We start from the raw sequence: 17,204 nt of genomic DNA, 5'->3' as shown, positions 1-17,204 counted from the left end.
ATGTTCATAGCAGCACAATTTACCATAGCTAAAATTTGGAAACAGCCTAAGTGCCCATCAGCAGATGAGTGGATTAAAAAACTGTGGTACATCTACACAATGGAATACTGCGCTGCAGTAAAAAAGGAGTTCTTACCATTTGCAACAGCATGGATGGAAATGGAAAGCATTATGCTAAGTGAAATAAGCCAGTCAGAGAAAGATGAATACCACATGATCTCACTCATTTGTGGAATATAATGAACAACATAAACTGATGAACAGGGACAGATCCAGAGACAGAGAAGCATCGATCAAACTGCCAAACCTCAGAGGGAAGATAGGGGAGGGGAGGGGAAAGGAGGAGAGATCAACCAAAGGACTCGTATGCATGAATATAAGCCTAACTAATGGACACAAACACCAGGGGGGTGAGGGCATGAGTGGGGGGTTGGGTTGGGGGGTTAATTGAAGGATGAGGACACATATGTAATACCTTAATCAATAAAGAAATTTAAAAACAAAAAACAGAACTTAGACTAGAACTTAGTAATAAGTAATATGGTCTTTTTCAATAATGTCATTTTTTAACAAGTTGGACACAACTCTAAAATAATCCCACTCTAAACTATAATAAATATGACACACAGAGAGAATGGATGTGAAGATGAAGACAGAGATTGGCGTGATGCAGCAAAGGCCAAGGACTACCAAAGACGACCAGCAAACCACGGAAGCCAGGAGATGAATGGAGGATATTCTCTATCAGAGCCCTCAGGAGGAACCAACTTTACAGGCACTTTGATCTTGGACTTTCGGCTTGCAGAACTGTGGGAGAGTATGTTTCTGTTTCTTAAGTCACTCAAGTTTTAGTATTTTGTTATGGTAGCAGCCCTGGGGAACTAATACCTATTTTAGTACCGGAAGTGTGTTGTAATGAATACCTAAAAAAGTGGAAGTGGCTGTGGAATGAGCAGAGGCTGGAAGAGTTTGAGAGTGCATGCCAGAAAAAGCCTTGGTTGCCTTGAAGAGACCTTTGGTAGAAATGTAGAAATTAAAGGTGATTTTGTGGGCCCTCCCTGGAGAAGAATCCTGGGTTCCCCAAGATATGTGATTAGTGCCGGGGCCCCGCCAGCAGGCAAGGGGATCCCAAGGCAGGTGCTGGGCGTGGAGGCCACGGGGGCATAGGCTACCAAGGAGACAGAACTGAACCTCACATCACCCTGCTTGGCCCCGGAGGATGGCTGGTTAGCCAGAGATGGGTAAGATTCCTCAGGGAAGGAACAACCTAAGACAGGCACAGTCGCAGAGGGGCCATCAGGAGAGAACTTGGGGGTCAACAGAGGTGGGGCACAGACCCTCACCCCCCCAACTTTGCAGGGGCCTGAACCCTCACCCCTTCTGAGGGAGGTCTCCTGCCCCCATGGCTGCTTCGTTTCCATGCCCAGCTCAAATCGGGACTCAGGTAACAGACAGAGACTTGGCCAACAGCAGCTGCCCTCTCACTGCAACAAGACTTGTTTGAGTTGTCTTGTACCCATGGTGTGGGGAAGTAGGTTTTTGATATCTAAGTCCAGCCTAGCACCAGGAATGCTCAGGGCCTACTCAAGAAGGCAAATAATCCTTTCCACTAATATTTACAGGGTAAAATAAGATTGTCATTAGAGTATTAAATTTGACAGTAAAATAGTAGTCAAGTTCTCAGACTAATTTAAATTGGCTAAGTGAAATAAGCAAATATTCTAAAAAAAATTAATGGTACTGGACAAAAAGCTGTTCCTAAAGTGTTAACTAAAATTTTTATTGGTAGTTCATCTCATGGTAAAATTGCGTAACATGTAATGAACCTAAAGCAGTCATATTTTAGTGCAAAAAATTAAAATTTAAAAGCTATCAAGACTACATTATAAAATTTCCAAAAGCCTCCTAATATTTAAATCAAAAAAGGGGGGATAGTAGAAGAATATCATGTAAGGAAAAATATCCTGTAAGTAAATTACATCTAGAAAATTTTTACTTTAGAATATTAACTTTCATTTGTAATGCTAAACAGCAAGACACCCATGAAAAACACACATGGTGTCAAAACAAGCCAAAGGAAAATCATTTGGGCAAAAAATGAAAAAGGATCCCAAGTCAAATTTATAGAAAGGATTCCTTTATTAACTTTTGGTCGAGAATATGTTTGTATATTTTCAGAAAACAACTCCAAGACCATGTGGATTCCTGCAACAGAGAAGAATTGACAGGACTGCTCCAGCCATGAAGACAGAAGAGAAACAGTCCAGAGATGGAAGATGCTGGCAACGCCTTGCCATACTAGCAGTCAGCAGCTGTGCATCGCTGCAGGTTGCCCAGGACCAAACCAGAGAGGGTTGGACCTGCATTACCACCATTTATCCACCATCCAGAACTGAAATATCATTGCTGACATGTACACGTAAGGAACTGTTTGACATTGAAATTAGGACTCAAAAGAACTGTTGGCCCAGAAAGAAACTCACTACAGACTGATTCATTTGCCTCTCAGCATAACCGTTATTGCTTGTCTCATTTTCTGTTCTTATAAGTGTATTTCTAGTATCACATGATCTCACTCATCTAGGGGGAATAATGAACAACATAATCTGATGAACAAAAACAGATCCAGAGACAGGGAAGCATCGATCAGACTGTCAAACCTCAGAGGGAAGGTAGGGAAGGGTGGGGGTAAGGGGGAGAGATCAACCAAAGGACTTGTATGCATGCATATAAGCCTAACCAGTGGTCATGGACAACAGGGGGGTGGGGGCATGCGTGGGGAGGGGTCTGGGATGGGAATGGGGGGATGAGGACAAATATGTGATACCTTAATCAATAAAGAAATTAATTTTAAAAAAGATGATTTTGGTGAGAGCTCAGAAAAAAAGAGAGGAGAGCAATAGAGAAAGCTTCTCTCATCTTAGAGAATACACAGAACATGAAGGTTAGAGGCCATTCTGGTGAGGTCTCAGACAGAAATGAGGAACATGGTATTTGGACTGGAGGAAATGTGATCCTTGTAATGAAGTGGCAGAATTGGCTGATTGTGTTCTGTTGAAGGGAAAGTAGAACTTGTAAGTGATAAACTTGGATATTTGGCTGATGAGATTTCTAAGAAAATGTTGCAAGCATGACCTACTTTTCTTTGCTGCTTAAAGTCAAATGTAAGAGGACAGAAATAAACTGAAGAAGAAATTGTCACACAAAAGGGAAACAGAACTTGAAGACTGGGATATTCTAGGCCTATCTATATTGCATAAGAAACAGAAAGTGTACTCTGGAGAGAACCCCAAGGGTTGGAGCACCTCCTCAGTTCCAGAGGTCTTGGCCATCACTCTGGGCTCAGGTAGTGGGCTGCCATCCTGGTGGGTCTGGAAGATAGAACATCAAGTCAAAGAGGATCTTTCCCAAGCCTTAAAATCTAATGGAATTTGCTCTCCATGTTTTCTGACTTGCTGGGACACACAGCCTCCTGCCTCCCCAATTACTCCCTTTGGGAATGGGACCGTCTATCTTATGCCTGCTCCTCCATTGTATTTTGGAAGGAGACAATCTGTTGTCCAGTTTCACATTTGAAGAGGACTTTTGCTCCAGGATAAATCTTACCCCTAGTCTTACCCATATCTGATTGGATGTTTAGATGATAAGATTTAAGACTTTGAGCTAATGCTTTTTCTTTCTTTCTTCCTTTCTTTCTTCCTTCCTTCCTTTCTTTCTTTTTCTTTCTTTCTTTCTTTCTTTCTTTCTTTCTTTCTTTCTTTCTTTCTTTCTTTCTTTCTCTTTCTTTCTTTCTTTCTTTCTTTCTTTCTTTCTTTCTTTCTTTCTTTCTTTCTTTCTTCTTTCTTACTTTCTTTAGAGAGAGAGGAAGGTAGAGGGAGAGGGAGAAACATCCATGAGAGAGAACCATTGATTGGCTGCCTCCCGCATGCCCCTTACTAGGGATGGAGCCCACAACCTGGGCATGTGCCCTGAATGGGAATCAATCCGGTGACCTCCTGGTGATATTTAGATGGGATTCTGGACTTAGAGTTGATGCTGGGATATAGTGATGAGGTCAGTATATTTTGTAAGGGCATAAATTTTGGGGAGTCAGAGTATATACTATTATGGATTGAATCTTGTCCCCCAAAAGATGTTGATGTCCTATCCTCCCAGGAATGTGGCCTTATTTATAAACGGGATCTTTGCAGATTAATTTAAAATAAAGTTATTAGGGTGGGCCCTTATCCAATACAACTTTTATCCTTATAAAGAGGGGAAATTTGGACAAAGACCCACACACAGGAAGAATACCATGTAAGGACAAGCAGAGATGGGGTAATGTAGCAGAGGCCAGAGAATACAAGGATTGCCAGAAAACCACCAGAGGCTGGGAGGTGCACGGAGGAGATTCAGCCCTCAGAGGGAGCTGAAACTTTGATCTTGGACTTCTGGCCTTCAGAACTGTGTGAAAGTAAATTTCTGTTGTTTGAGTCACCCAGTTTGCAGTGCTTTGTTGTGGCAGTACTAGGACATTAATACAGCACTCTATTGGTTTCCTATGGCTGCTATAAAATGGTGCCATAGCTTGGTGACTTAAAACAGCAGAGGTTTTGTCTCCTATATTTCTGGAGGCCAGAAGTCCAAAATCAGTTTCACTGAACCCAAATCAGGGTGTCAGCAGGGCAGGTTCCTTATGGAAGCTCCATGAGAGAGTCTATTGCTTGCTTTTTCCAATTTCTGCTGACTGCTGGCATTCCTTGGCTTTTGGCCATATCATTCCAATCTGTGACCCTGTGGTCACATTGCCTCTCTGTGTGTTTGTCAAGTTTCCTTCTACTTCTCTCTTATAGGCACACTTGTGATTGTGTTTGTGTTTAGGGCCCATCCAAATGATCCAGGATAATCTAATCTCAAAATCCTTATCCCTGCAAGGACTCTTTTTCTAAGTAAGGTAACATAGGTTCCAGGGATTAGGAACTCATATCTTTAGGGGCCATTATCAGCCTACCTTATCAGCCCACCTCATGTCCCTGGCATCAAGTGGAAATGGCCAGTGGTCATTAAGATGTGAGTCTGGAGTACACAGAATGGGAAAGGAAATGATCAGAACATATGTGAGAGTGAAAAACATGAGAATGGATATGATTACCTACAGAGAGTATGAGAGGGCTAAGGACAGAACTCTGGAGAATGTCTCCCTTAAAGAAGTGAGTAGAAGATGATCCAGTGAAATGGGCTAAAAAGAGATGTTTTAGAGGTGGGAAGAGAACCAGAAGAGTATGGTGTCATGGAAGCCAAGGAAGGAATTTTAAAAAAGAGAAAATCCCTCATCTGCTACAAAATAGGGAAACCTTGAGGACATTATGCTAAATGAAATAAGCCAGTCACAAAAGTACAAATACTGTGTTTTTCACTTATGTGAGAGTTACTTAGAGTAGTCAGATTCAGAAAGACAGCAGTAGAAGGGTGATTGCCAGGATCTGAGAAGTGGGGATATAGGAAGTTATTGTTTAATGGATACAGAATTTTTATTTTGCACAATGAAAAGAGTTCTGGAGATTGATTGCACAACAATGTGAATGTACTTAATATGATGACAGTATACACTTAAAAATGGCTAAATTTAATATGTATTTACCATTATAATAAAATTTAAAAAGAGGAAGTTCTTGTATTTTAATCAGGAATTTCGTTTGGTGTCAATGTCATCCCTTTGTGTAACATAAATACCTACTAATTCAAGTTAAGGCAACCTATGTCTAATTTCTTCATTAACTAGTCTATAAATAAATGATTTACCTGGCACACACGACTGACATGAGAATAAAAGATGAGATGAAATAAATAAACTCTGATAAATATTTTTAACAGCCACATCTAGATTTCATAAAAAATTTAAACAAATTAACAGCAATAGGATTTACCCTTAAATATAACATTCTGGTAAAGTATTTAAATACTTTAAATAATTTAAAATATTTAAAAGAGTTAAAAATTTAAGGCTGCATATATGTTTTAAGAATTAATGATGTTATCACTTCAACTCATTTCCAGCTCTATTCTGTGCATTTTAGATATTAGCAGCACACACACACACTTATGTATGTGTGTGCATGCACACCCAGTTTGGCCATTATACAAATCTAGATAGTAGAAGCAAAGATCTAAGAAATTTCTGTTGGTTAAAACTGCATAAATACCAAAGAACTCACAGAGAGAGTAGATATATTGTCCTAACACAGATCATCAATGCAGTAAAACACAAGTTGTAGTCCATTCTGGACTGTTTAAGATAACATCCTATTCCCAAAATCATCAAATTACAGTCTGGGCTGCAATACTAACCAAAAGGATAAGAAATATGGCTTCTGCTCCCATTTTGCAATGCAGAACATGATTTTAAATGGTCCAATTCAAAAGGAGGCATTAGGGGAAGAACTTCTTAGCTTAGGAGGCCCTACCCAGTTGACAGTGTCTTTTGTCCTCTTCTTGGGAGAACAACTTCACTATGGGCATGTATGTCTGGGACAGGAAAGGCCTTCTGCTCACTGAAAATGAGTTCTATTCACAACTGTGCTTTTTCAGAGTTTGGCTGTTCACATTTTCTTGGACGCTGTGAGAGTTATAAAATAAACACTTCCAAGATTGTTTTCTTAAAAGTCAGTCCAACATAAAATAAAATGAAAAGAACTTTTCTGGGTCTTCAGTTCAACACGGGTGCATTTAACTAGAAACACACCTTTTTCTTCCTCTCTTTGAACTTCTTCAGACTGATCTTTGTTTTTCAAAGTCTCAACACTGGCTCATTCCACTGGATATTCTGTTTGATGGCTGGCTCCATCCTTAACTCTGGGACACATTTGGATGTCAGCTATTTATTTAAGATCTGAATTTAGGCAAATACTGAGACAGGTGTTTAGGAACTGGAGCAGTAGTTGAGTAATTATGGAGTTTAAACTAGAAGGATCCTCAAGGGGCATATGATCCAGCTACAAGCTTCCAAACTGGGGCACCTGTGATACAGAAGAAGTACATTCCTTTGCTAATGGATGCACAGTTACTTAGTTAAGGAAGAGAGGAGAAAGGAGAATGACAAGAATCCCAACTTGCCTGCTTTTTCAAAGTGAACTGCTGCCTAGTTGGCATGGCTCAATGGTTGAGCATCAACCTATGAACCAGGTGTCACAGTTCGATTCCATCAGAGGCACATGCCAGGTTGTGAACTCAATGCCCAGTGTGGGGCATACAGGAGGCAGCTGATCAATGATTCTCTCTCATCATTGATGTTTCTCTCTCTCTTCCTCTCCCTTCCTCTCTGAAGTCAATAAAAATGTTTTGTTTTTTTAAGTGAACTGCTTCCATTTTATACAGAACATCTGGCATCACCCACCTACCACACATTCAATACTAACACTATGGCAAATTTATTAACAGCTTGGATTCTGATCTAATCACTCAGGCCTAGGTTTGAAACCTGTTTCTTCCATCAGCTGGTCATGAGAATGAGCAAGTTACTTTATCAAGTGAGAAAAATATAGAGTAGGTATCTCATAGAGATACATGAGAAGGATTACATGTGTTTATATCTGCAACACACTTTCAAAGTGCCTGGATCCTGGTAAACACTCAATATATGTTAGCAATTAGAATGCTATTGAGGAATTCATAACTTGGCCATCATTTCCTTTATCAATGAGTTTGCGCATAAAAACTGATATAATGCAGGCATGCATTCATTAATTTACTCACCCTATAAATTTTAATGTGCAGATCCTGAGTGCTAGGGATACATACAGCATGAGGATAGGCCTGGTGCTCAGAGTCCAAAGCAGTCTTTATTCCATCTAAAAATGCTGGGGGGAGGGGGATTAATGAACTCTGTTTAATATTTTTAGTGACACTACAAGTGGACTTATTAAAATTCTCTTAGTTGATGGTGCTAATTGCTTATAAAAGCACCCAGTAGATCTCTGCCCACTTCAGAACTGTCTTTGACAAGGTTTTAATAAGAACGTGGCAGGATGCAAGCTGCATGCAGTTATTTCTTAGTTAATCCCTTAGAGATCAGTCTCCTTGTTAAGTGTCAGGATAGAGTGTCTAATGTGGGGGAGGAAAAGCCTCGATTTGTATTGGTTCATGTGTTTCTTATTGCCTGGTGAGCCTCCACTCTTCATTTTCAGAGAAGTGTCATTGAAGAGACATCTTTGTGTCATCTAACATGTGTTTAGTGATTACTTTATCTGTAAGTGGTGAAGATCATACTAAACGATTGCTTCCTCTGTCTAGTTAAAGCTGACAGGGTTGTCACTACTTCAGTGATGGATTCAACACCCCAGCTTCTTTTCACAAATATGTCTTATTCTATAGCAGAGAAAATGGACAGTTTGAGGATGGATTTAGCCAGCAGTAGACAACGGATTCAATATCATATTCTTAGAGTCAATATCAGAAACAGAAGTTTTATTTAAAGTTTGTCCTGCCTCTATCCCATAGCCCGGATCTGTTCTCTTATTATAATGTCAACATGGTTAATGTAATCAACTATTAAATGATGATTTTTCAAAAGTTTGTTCATGGAAGATAGTGTGCTTCTTCCTCCCTCAATTCCTGTGCCCCTTCCATGTAACAGATGTACATTCCAGCAGTGGCCTCTATGCTAAATATTCCTACCTTAATGAGCAAGAATGACTCTAGTGATGGGAATTTCTAGGCAGGATAGATGGGAAATTTAGCCATTGAGGATATTATTTGGGTAAATGAAGCCTATACCTAAATAACAAGTATACAGCCAGTTACAGCTAATAACAGCAAAGAAAATACCTGAAAAAAATTGAAAGAAGTATTTTACTATACCTATCCTCTTCTTGTCTGGACTTAGATGAAATCTGAGTATTCCTCCTCAAAGTCATTTTCATTACCTTGAAGGTAAGGACAATGCTCAGCTTCTCATACAAGCTAGCCTATCACATAGTCCTTTTCTGTTAATGAAGGAATAATTTTAGATACTCACATCATTGATTTTTATTTTTCTGCTGGGCTTTAATTTCATCATTTTGTCCTCACCTTGGGGGAAAATGGGCTAGAATAAAGATAAACAAGATCTTGGCAAAGAAATATACTGGAAAAGGTCAGGGCACTGGTAGAATGATGTACCTGGTGCTAAGAAGGGAAGGAGACAAGAAAGTCACTGAAGCAGTTGGAGTAGGGAATAGAAATGGTCAGTCAACCAATCAGCAATGAATAATGAAAAGGTCAGGCTACTTTTGAACATTACTATGTCTTTCACAGGCTAAAGTGAGCATTAAAATTCTGAAGTCTTCCATGCTTACCAAAGTTTAGCAAGAACTGAAAATGGCATCACACCAAGATTGTGATGATATTTTGAAATGATCTGAACATCTGGGGGTAAATGTGAGGTCACCCTTGGAGCACTGCCATCAACCTGGTCACACTCCCCGCTCCCCTCCCACACACCCCTAATCCTTTCCTTCTCACTTCATGCATATCCATGGTACAGCTGCCTGATAAATCAGACAGAATTCTTCAAAAGGCCCCTGAGGGGCTGATAATCACAATAAATACTACAAGTTTGTCCTCACACAGACTTTCCTCAGAAGGCCCTCTAGGCTAGCCGGTTTAATTGTTATGTCTGCTCTTTTTTTTCTTTCATATGGGTTTGATGAAACACAGTGGCTTTCTTGAGGTCACCCAGCAGGATGGACTCCCTACCAGAAGTTTCCATTCTGCCTAGAGAAGCAATGATGTTGTAGCATGGGGCTCCATAGGAGCCAACAAAAATATATCAGTAGATTTTTAAAAAGAACTTCTCAATAAAATAGCAAAACCCATTTCTGTATCAAGTCATTTCAGTGGGCCGTGCTATGTTATTTCAGTGGTCTCTACTAATACCAAAATCAACAAAATGGAGAACTACATTTTGTGTGTTTACAATATTGATAATCCTAAGTGATGATTAGCTACATTTTAAACACAGAGCAATTTCAATAACAGAGAACCCACTTTACCATTTATGTTTAAGCCAATAACAATCAATAACTATTCTCCTAACAAAGTGATTCTCAACCAAGGGCATTTTTGCACAGTAGGGAAAATTGGGCAATGTCTATAGACATGTTTGACTATGAAAACTGGGGAGAAAGCTACTACAGAATCTAGTGGTGGTGGCCAGAGCTGCTGCTTCTAAACATCCTACAGTGCACAGGACAGATCCCCACAAAGAATTGTCAAGAATGTCAATAGTGCCGAAACCGGTTTGGCTAAGTGGATAGAGCGTCGGCCTGCGGACTGAAGGGTCCCGGGTTCGATTCCGGTGAAGGGCATGTACCTGGGTTGTGGGCACATCCCCAGTGGGAGGTGTGCAGGAGGCAGCTGATCGATGTTTCTCTCTCATCGATGTTTCTAACTCTCTATCCCTCTCTCTTCCTCTCTGTAAAAAAGCAATAAAATATATTTAAAAAAAAAAAAAAAAGAATGTCAATAGTGCCAAGACTGAGATACCAAGAGCCTTGAAGCAGAGATGAGAATTGTTACTGAAAAGAGAGAAACTGGTTGTAAGTCATTTATGGAATATTAGCATCTCCAAGTTTTTCCCTCAAATCTGGACAGCAGGCAACTACTCCATTGTCATTTCTACCTTTACAGTAAACCCTCCAAGTTCTGTTACATTTATCTGTATTTCTAAAGCATAGGTACAAATATGCTGGGTTTTGTTATTTTTGACTTAATGATAAAAAATGTATCATGCTGTATATAATCTTTGGAGATATATATTTTGCTCCAAATTATAATGCTAAGATTCATCTTTATATATCCTATATAATAAAACCCCAGCAACTGAAACGGTGGAATGACCAGAGACCAGAACGACTGCAGCCCCTCTCCCCAGCAGGCCCCACCCTGATCGGGGGCCCCCATTAGGGCAGGCTGGCCAGCCCCCACCTGTGCACTGGGCCTCTATCCGATATAATAAAAGGATAATATACAAATTGACCCTAACGGCGGAGCAACCAGAACGACCACTCGGCCGGTCACTATGAGGCGCACCAACCACCTCTTGGTCCCTTTCCCCGGCCGGCAGGCTCTGATCACCCAACGGCAAATGGGGAACCGGAGGTGGGTGGTGGGGGACACGGTGGCACCAGGCCAAGGCCCCCGCCCCGCCAGTCACCCCACACACAGAGGGCAACCCGCAGCAGGGACAGGGCCGGTGAGTGAGCGGGAACAGCTGACCTCTCGGTCCCTTCCCCCCCGCCATCAGGCTCCTATCACTTAATGGTGAACCGGGAACCGAGTGTGGGTAGCGGCAGGGGCAGGGGCAGCTGCAGGCAGCCAGGGAAGATGGCCCTGATCACAGACCAGGCCTAGGGACCATACCCATGCATGAGTTTCATGAGCCGGCCTCTAGTATATATATACTTCAGAGAGGAAAGGAGAGGGAGAGTTAGAAACATCAATGAGAGAGAATCATTGATCAGCTGCCTTCTGCATGCCCCCTACTGGGGATTGAGCTCTCAACCCAGGCATGTGCTTTTGACCAGAATCAAACCCAGGACCCTTCAGTCTACAGGCTGATGCTTTATCCACTGAGCCAAACCAGATAGGGCAAAATTCATCTATTTTTTGTGGCCAGCTTCAGGTCATTGGTTTTGACTGCTATATACTATTCTATTGTATGAATTAGCCACAATTTATTCTGATGAATATTCAGGTTGTCTATAGGTAGTTACTATTATAGTGAACAGCACTCTAATAAATAAAACTCACAGTATATACATACATTTTTCTTTTTTGTAAGTATATATAGGTAGGTAGGTAGGTAGGTAGAAAAGTATCCCAGATATTAACAGTGATTGTCTCTATGTTGTAGAATTATTATTAATTTTAACAATATAATAATGATTTTCTTCTTTATATTTTCTATTTTTTCTACAATAAACATGTATCTATTTTTTTAATAAGAAAAAAAGGTTTTCTAAACAACCAGGAGACTGGAATTTTAAATAATGCAAATAGCCAAATATGCACAAATATATATAAAATTGATATTATACTATAATAAAATATCTCATTAAGTTTAGCTTAATCCAATCTGCAGAATATTCATGATTTTTGTTTTGTTTTGTTTTGTTTTACTGATTTTAAAGCTAGACCTCAACCAAAATGATAGGTACATCTACCTTAACTTCAATTTGCCCACTTGATATATAAAGCCAAAAGTAAACATAAACTATACACAAATTAAAACCTAACAAATAGTAAGTAATCTCAAGACACGTGTCAAAAGACAAAGAAGAGCAATACTTTGCTTGCTGAGGTCCTTGTACATAATTAAAAAGTCAACTATATCTCAATAAAACTGGGGGATCCACTTTCCTCAGAAGAAAAAACCCTGCTTAGTCTTGTTGCAAAAATATAGATAAGTGATCAAATGTGAAAGTAAACTTTAAATAATCAAAGAAAGAAAAGACTGATAATAACAACAGCAAAAGTTTATTTTTACTCCCCTGCCCACACACACACAAACACATTATAAACACTATATCACCCTCAAGTTTTCAGTCTGACCATTCAAGGTGAAACCTTTGATTATAAATCACAACCCACTTCCAGCGTCTGTGAACAGGTGATGGCTGGGGGGTGACCTGGTCCCCACTGTGTAATTGTACCATGGAGGGCAGCCACTTGCTCTGCCTTGATGCTGCCTCCCATCCATAGAAAAGGCAACAACCGACCTTAAGAGAGACAAGCAGGAATGGAGGCTGTGCCCTCACACATTAACCAAGACAGACAACACAGAAATGACTCCATTTATCCGTGTCCCTTTCCCTGCTCCCATAACAAGAAACAGCACCCTTTCTCCGTTTGTCAGAGAAAATACAGGCGAAGGCAACTAACTGCATTTTTTTCTTTAATTTTCCATCTCATTTTTCTTGAGTGGAGGAAATCTCAATGCTTACCTCAATGCTACAGGATATTTTGTTTTCTTTTCTATATTACATAACCAGCATCCCCTGCTGTGGGCAGTGGTTAGAATTGTGTGATCTGAGAGTTGAACAGTAATGTCACGTAATATAAAATAAAAGGTGGTATGAGGGGATGCAAAAAGGAAGAGAGGAGAATAACCTTGTGAATAACCCAAAAAGTTCCTCCTTCAAAGAAAACGCCAGTCCCACTGGAATCCAGGAACTATAAAGAGTGTAAGCTACTAACAAGTATGCTTCCTTTTGTCACTGGAGAGAAAAATCGCCAGGTGGCCCGGCTCCTGCTCCTGCCTCAGCATGACGGGCCCCACTGTGCACACAGGCACACACAGAAAGACAGATCTGCAGGCGGAGGAGATACTGGGTTCAGAGAAGCTCAGTGTTTGCCAGAGGTCTTACGGGGATCTTCTATTTCATTCCGTAGTAATGCCCTTTTTGTTGACAAAAGTAAATTGATGATCGTCAAGAGGGAAGCATTTGGTGGAAAAATTCTGTTGACCCTTCTCAGATTGAATTTGACCACAGAACAGGATACCAGCAGTTGCAGAAATGATAGATTATTGTAATGACTGCCAGAATGGCCTTTTGGCATGTTTAAATGGCAATAAATTTCACCAGGAAGAAGGCAATTTTACTACTTTAGAGCAGTAAGGAAACATGGTGTTTAAGGTGTAAATAAATCGTGGGTCATTAACAGCAAGCATATTCTGTCCGTGGTGCAATTCTCAATCAGTGGCTATTCATATTTAATTTAATTTCGTGCATTTACTTAGCCAATCATGCTTTTTCGTTCCAGGCCACAGAATTCTCAGGCTGACAATTTTGCTCTCTTCCTGTCTCCCTTATGTCCATAAACACAGCCCTAGTTTCGCCCTCATTTTTCCTTCCACAGGTACATAAATATGATCAGGGTGGTTCAATAACCTCCTCTCACTGAATAGCCTACTGAGATGATTAAATTAGAGACTGATCTGCTGTGTGGTCTTTTCCTTGGCTCCAAAATCCCCTCTGTCCCTCGCTCATTAATCTGGCTCGGTTCTTCACTGAACTCTGCCATTAAAGGCGGAGACGAGAGGGAGAGGTGTGCAATGAAGTTTGACATTTCCTAAAAAAATGATTATATTAAAACCCACTTACATTTATAGCTCTATCTCATTGAGAATGTTAATAAGTTGCAATTTCATCAAGAGAAAGATATTGGGATCTGATCAAGCTGAAGGCTTGCTCACATTGGTATGGATTGTGTTCCTGAAGCATCACTTTAAATACAGCTTTAAGGTGATAATTAACAAAGTCCATTAATGTCAATCTGCTTATGGGTCATTCAAAACATTTGGGTTCCATCTACTGTACCAGTTTTAGGCCAAATTCACCTTACTTTCAGCTTGTGTCAGACCAGAGGGACAACATTCAGGAGACACGCTCCAAATCAGATAGGCCGACACCGTGAGGTACAGAACCAAATTAGTGTTGAACTAATTAGTGTAGCCAAACAAGCCCAATACCTCCAAAAGCCTAACTCTCCTTTTATACTAAGCAGAGTGCAAATTGTCCTTTCTCCGTAAGACTGAGAGGATAGTCCGGGGACTAGTCCCAAGCCTCACTGTTAACTCTAAAACCAGGCACCTGGATTTCTTTCTGTTGACTTTGTGTTTTCTGGAACATTTACTGAGACCACATTGGAAAGTTATTCTGTTCCTATAATTTGGTAAACGGCCACTAACATAACAGAAGCCCCAATCACCTTTAGGCCAAAAACACCTTGTTAATCTCAGAGTATCCCCAAGAACTACTGAAACTCTGGGTAGCCTTTATGGGGCATAGAGGATACAGGGATGCTCATCACATTGAATTACCAACCAGCCCAGAGTTCATGTGGTTGGCATCCCAAGTGGAGATGGAGGAGAAAAATACAAGAAGATATTCAACAAAACAAGCCACCAGTGGAAGTTTCAGAAGGCAAAAGTTGAGGGGTTGGGTTGAAAATATGGGGAGTTATAGGAAGAGAAAATACTCATTAATGTACCAGCTTGAGGGTTTTAGAAAATGATCTATCAGTCAACTTATTTTACAGATGATGGAGAGACCCAAAAATCTGAGTGGCTTTTTCGGGGTTAATAAAGTTTGGAGATCAACCAGGAGTAGAATAAGGACTTTTGACAGCTAATTCTACTATTCCAGCGGACAGCATTCTGGAAAGGCAAACCACGGAAAGTGTCAAACTGCAGCAGAAATCTGGGGGCCACACGCAGGAGCCTGAGAAAACCTGCAGGTGTCCTCACCTCACCCCGTGCAGGAGGCTCTGTGCTCACAATTCCCGAAAACAAAGGGCTAGTGTGTTTGCGTTGCAGGGGTGGGAATGCACAGTTTTCCAAGTCGACATGTCAGTTTCTAAGGCCCAGGCTCATTTTTGTCATTATTGCTAGAGAGATAAAAAGAATACTGGGACAGGCAGAGTATTTTTAGACTACAGGGCAAGGTTATCTGGCTCTGACTGAGATAAATGTGAAGGGTCAGAACCTTGCCAGTGTTCGCTGCAGTAAGTCAAGTTGACCACATGTGAGGAAGATGGAATTTTTATAGAAGCTGTCGACATTTAAAAGCACATAGTCACGTGCAGCGATAAGTCAAGCCTCCCATGTTTTTAATGGACTTGCCTCCCAGCCTCCCTTCCCCAGCTGATGATAACCTTATCTGTTAGTGCTTAGTTAACGCTCCAGCTAGTTTTACCCCCAGTCAGGCAGGCCAAGGGGAAGTCTGCCTGTGTTCCTTTTGTTTACCATCTCTGGCTAAGCTAGTTGTAGATTAGTGAAAATGTCCCTGCGCGGGATAATCATGACCACAAGGAAGATAATGGTGGTGATGATGATGATGATGATGATGATGATGATGATGATGCCAGCATATGAGGTGGATGTGTTCAGCTTTCTCTACTTACTGATGGGTGCTAAACTCTTAAAGCAAATAGCCTGAGATAAGATGTAAATAAAGGGACGTGAGTCAATAAATGACTGTTTACTTCACATTGTGAATAAATATGGTGGCCTTATGACCAAAAAAAAAAAAAAAAAAAAAAACCCAAAACAAAACATTTTTCTTTCTGTTTGATTTCTACTTGGTTGCCTTTATGATTTGCTTATTTTGTCTGGTTGATCAGGTACAATTAGCATGTCTTTCTAACAAAGATTAATTACTTTTCGGGTCAACAAAGGGCAATTAAATGTGGGGTATATTATACCAATATAGTGTGAAGGAGACTTATTTATTTGACCTTGTGTTGTTAGTCATATGCAAGGTGTCATAGACTCCCAGCTATACCACAGCAATGAGGGAGAAAAAACAGTTCATCCAAGTGTAGGCAAGAGCTAATTGTGCTTACACAATGCTTCCGAAAAGGGTTGTTTTGATTTGGCTGTGTGAAGATAACATCTACTGAGCAATTAACACATGTCAGACACTATGCCACATGTTCTATGTGCATTTTTAATTTAATTTTTACATTAAGCCTATGAGAGAGTGCGGAGAAAAAAAACAAAAAAAAACTACTTCTTACTCACCCAATATCTATTCTCCCTTTGTCCTCGGCAATGGAACCCTAATCTTATCCCTAGTGACAGTATTGCCAGCTAAAAAAACAACATTTCTCAGCTTCCTTTGTAACTAGGCCATGGGAATAATTTCTAACAATTCTAAGAGCTGTTTGGGACTCCAGAGATAATTTCTTAAAGAAAGTTATCACTCTCAGGCCGACATCTTGGCGAGGCAGCAGCACATCCCTGCTCTCCGAGTCCTGCAACGCCGCCCAAGGACGACAAGAAGAAAGATGCTGGAAAGTCAGCCAAGAAAGACAAAGACCCCGTGAACAAGTCGGGGGGCAAGGAAAAAAGAAGAAGTGGTCCAAAGGCAAAGTTCGGGGCAAGCTCAATAACCTGGTCTTGTTTGACAAAGCCACGTATGACAAGCTCGGTAAGGAAGTTCCCAACTACAAGCTTATAACCCCACCTGTTGTCTCTGAGAGACTGAAGATTCATGGCTCCTTGTCCAGGAAAGGCCTTCAGGAGCTCCTCAGTAAAGGACTTCCTAAACTAGTCTCAAGGCACAGAGCTCAAGTGATTTACACCAGAAACTCCAAAGGTAGGGCTGCCCCAACTGCTGGAGAAGATGCATGAACAAGAGGTCTCACTGTTTGTACATTTTAAAAAATAAGACTTTATTAAATCA

The 17,204-nt window shown here is 40.7% G+C and overlaps 1 pseudogene across 1 annotated transcript; it reads left to right on the top strand.

The window, feature by feature from the left end:
- Positions 1-618: 618 nt before the first annotated feature.
- LOC308241879 (small ribosomal subunit protein eS25-like) lies at positions 619-17,152 on the top strand (annotated as a pseudogene). Its single transcript has 2 exons — positions 619-817; positions 16,729-17,152. The product of its transcript is annotated as a small ribosomal subunit protein eS25-like (transcript).
- The last annotated feature ends 52 nt before the right edge of the window (positions 17,153-17,204 follow it).

Source organism: Plecotus auritus, assembly GCF_963455305.1.
Source record: "Plecotus auritus genome assembly, chromosome: 1".
NCBI lineage: Eukaryota > Metazoa > Chordata > Mammalia > Chiroptera > Vespertilionidae > Plecotus > Plecotus auritus.
This window is presented reverse-complemented; position numbering and strand designations above follow the sequence as displayed.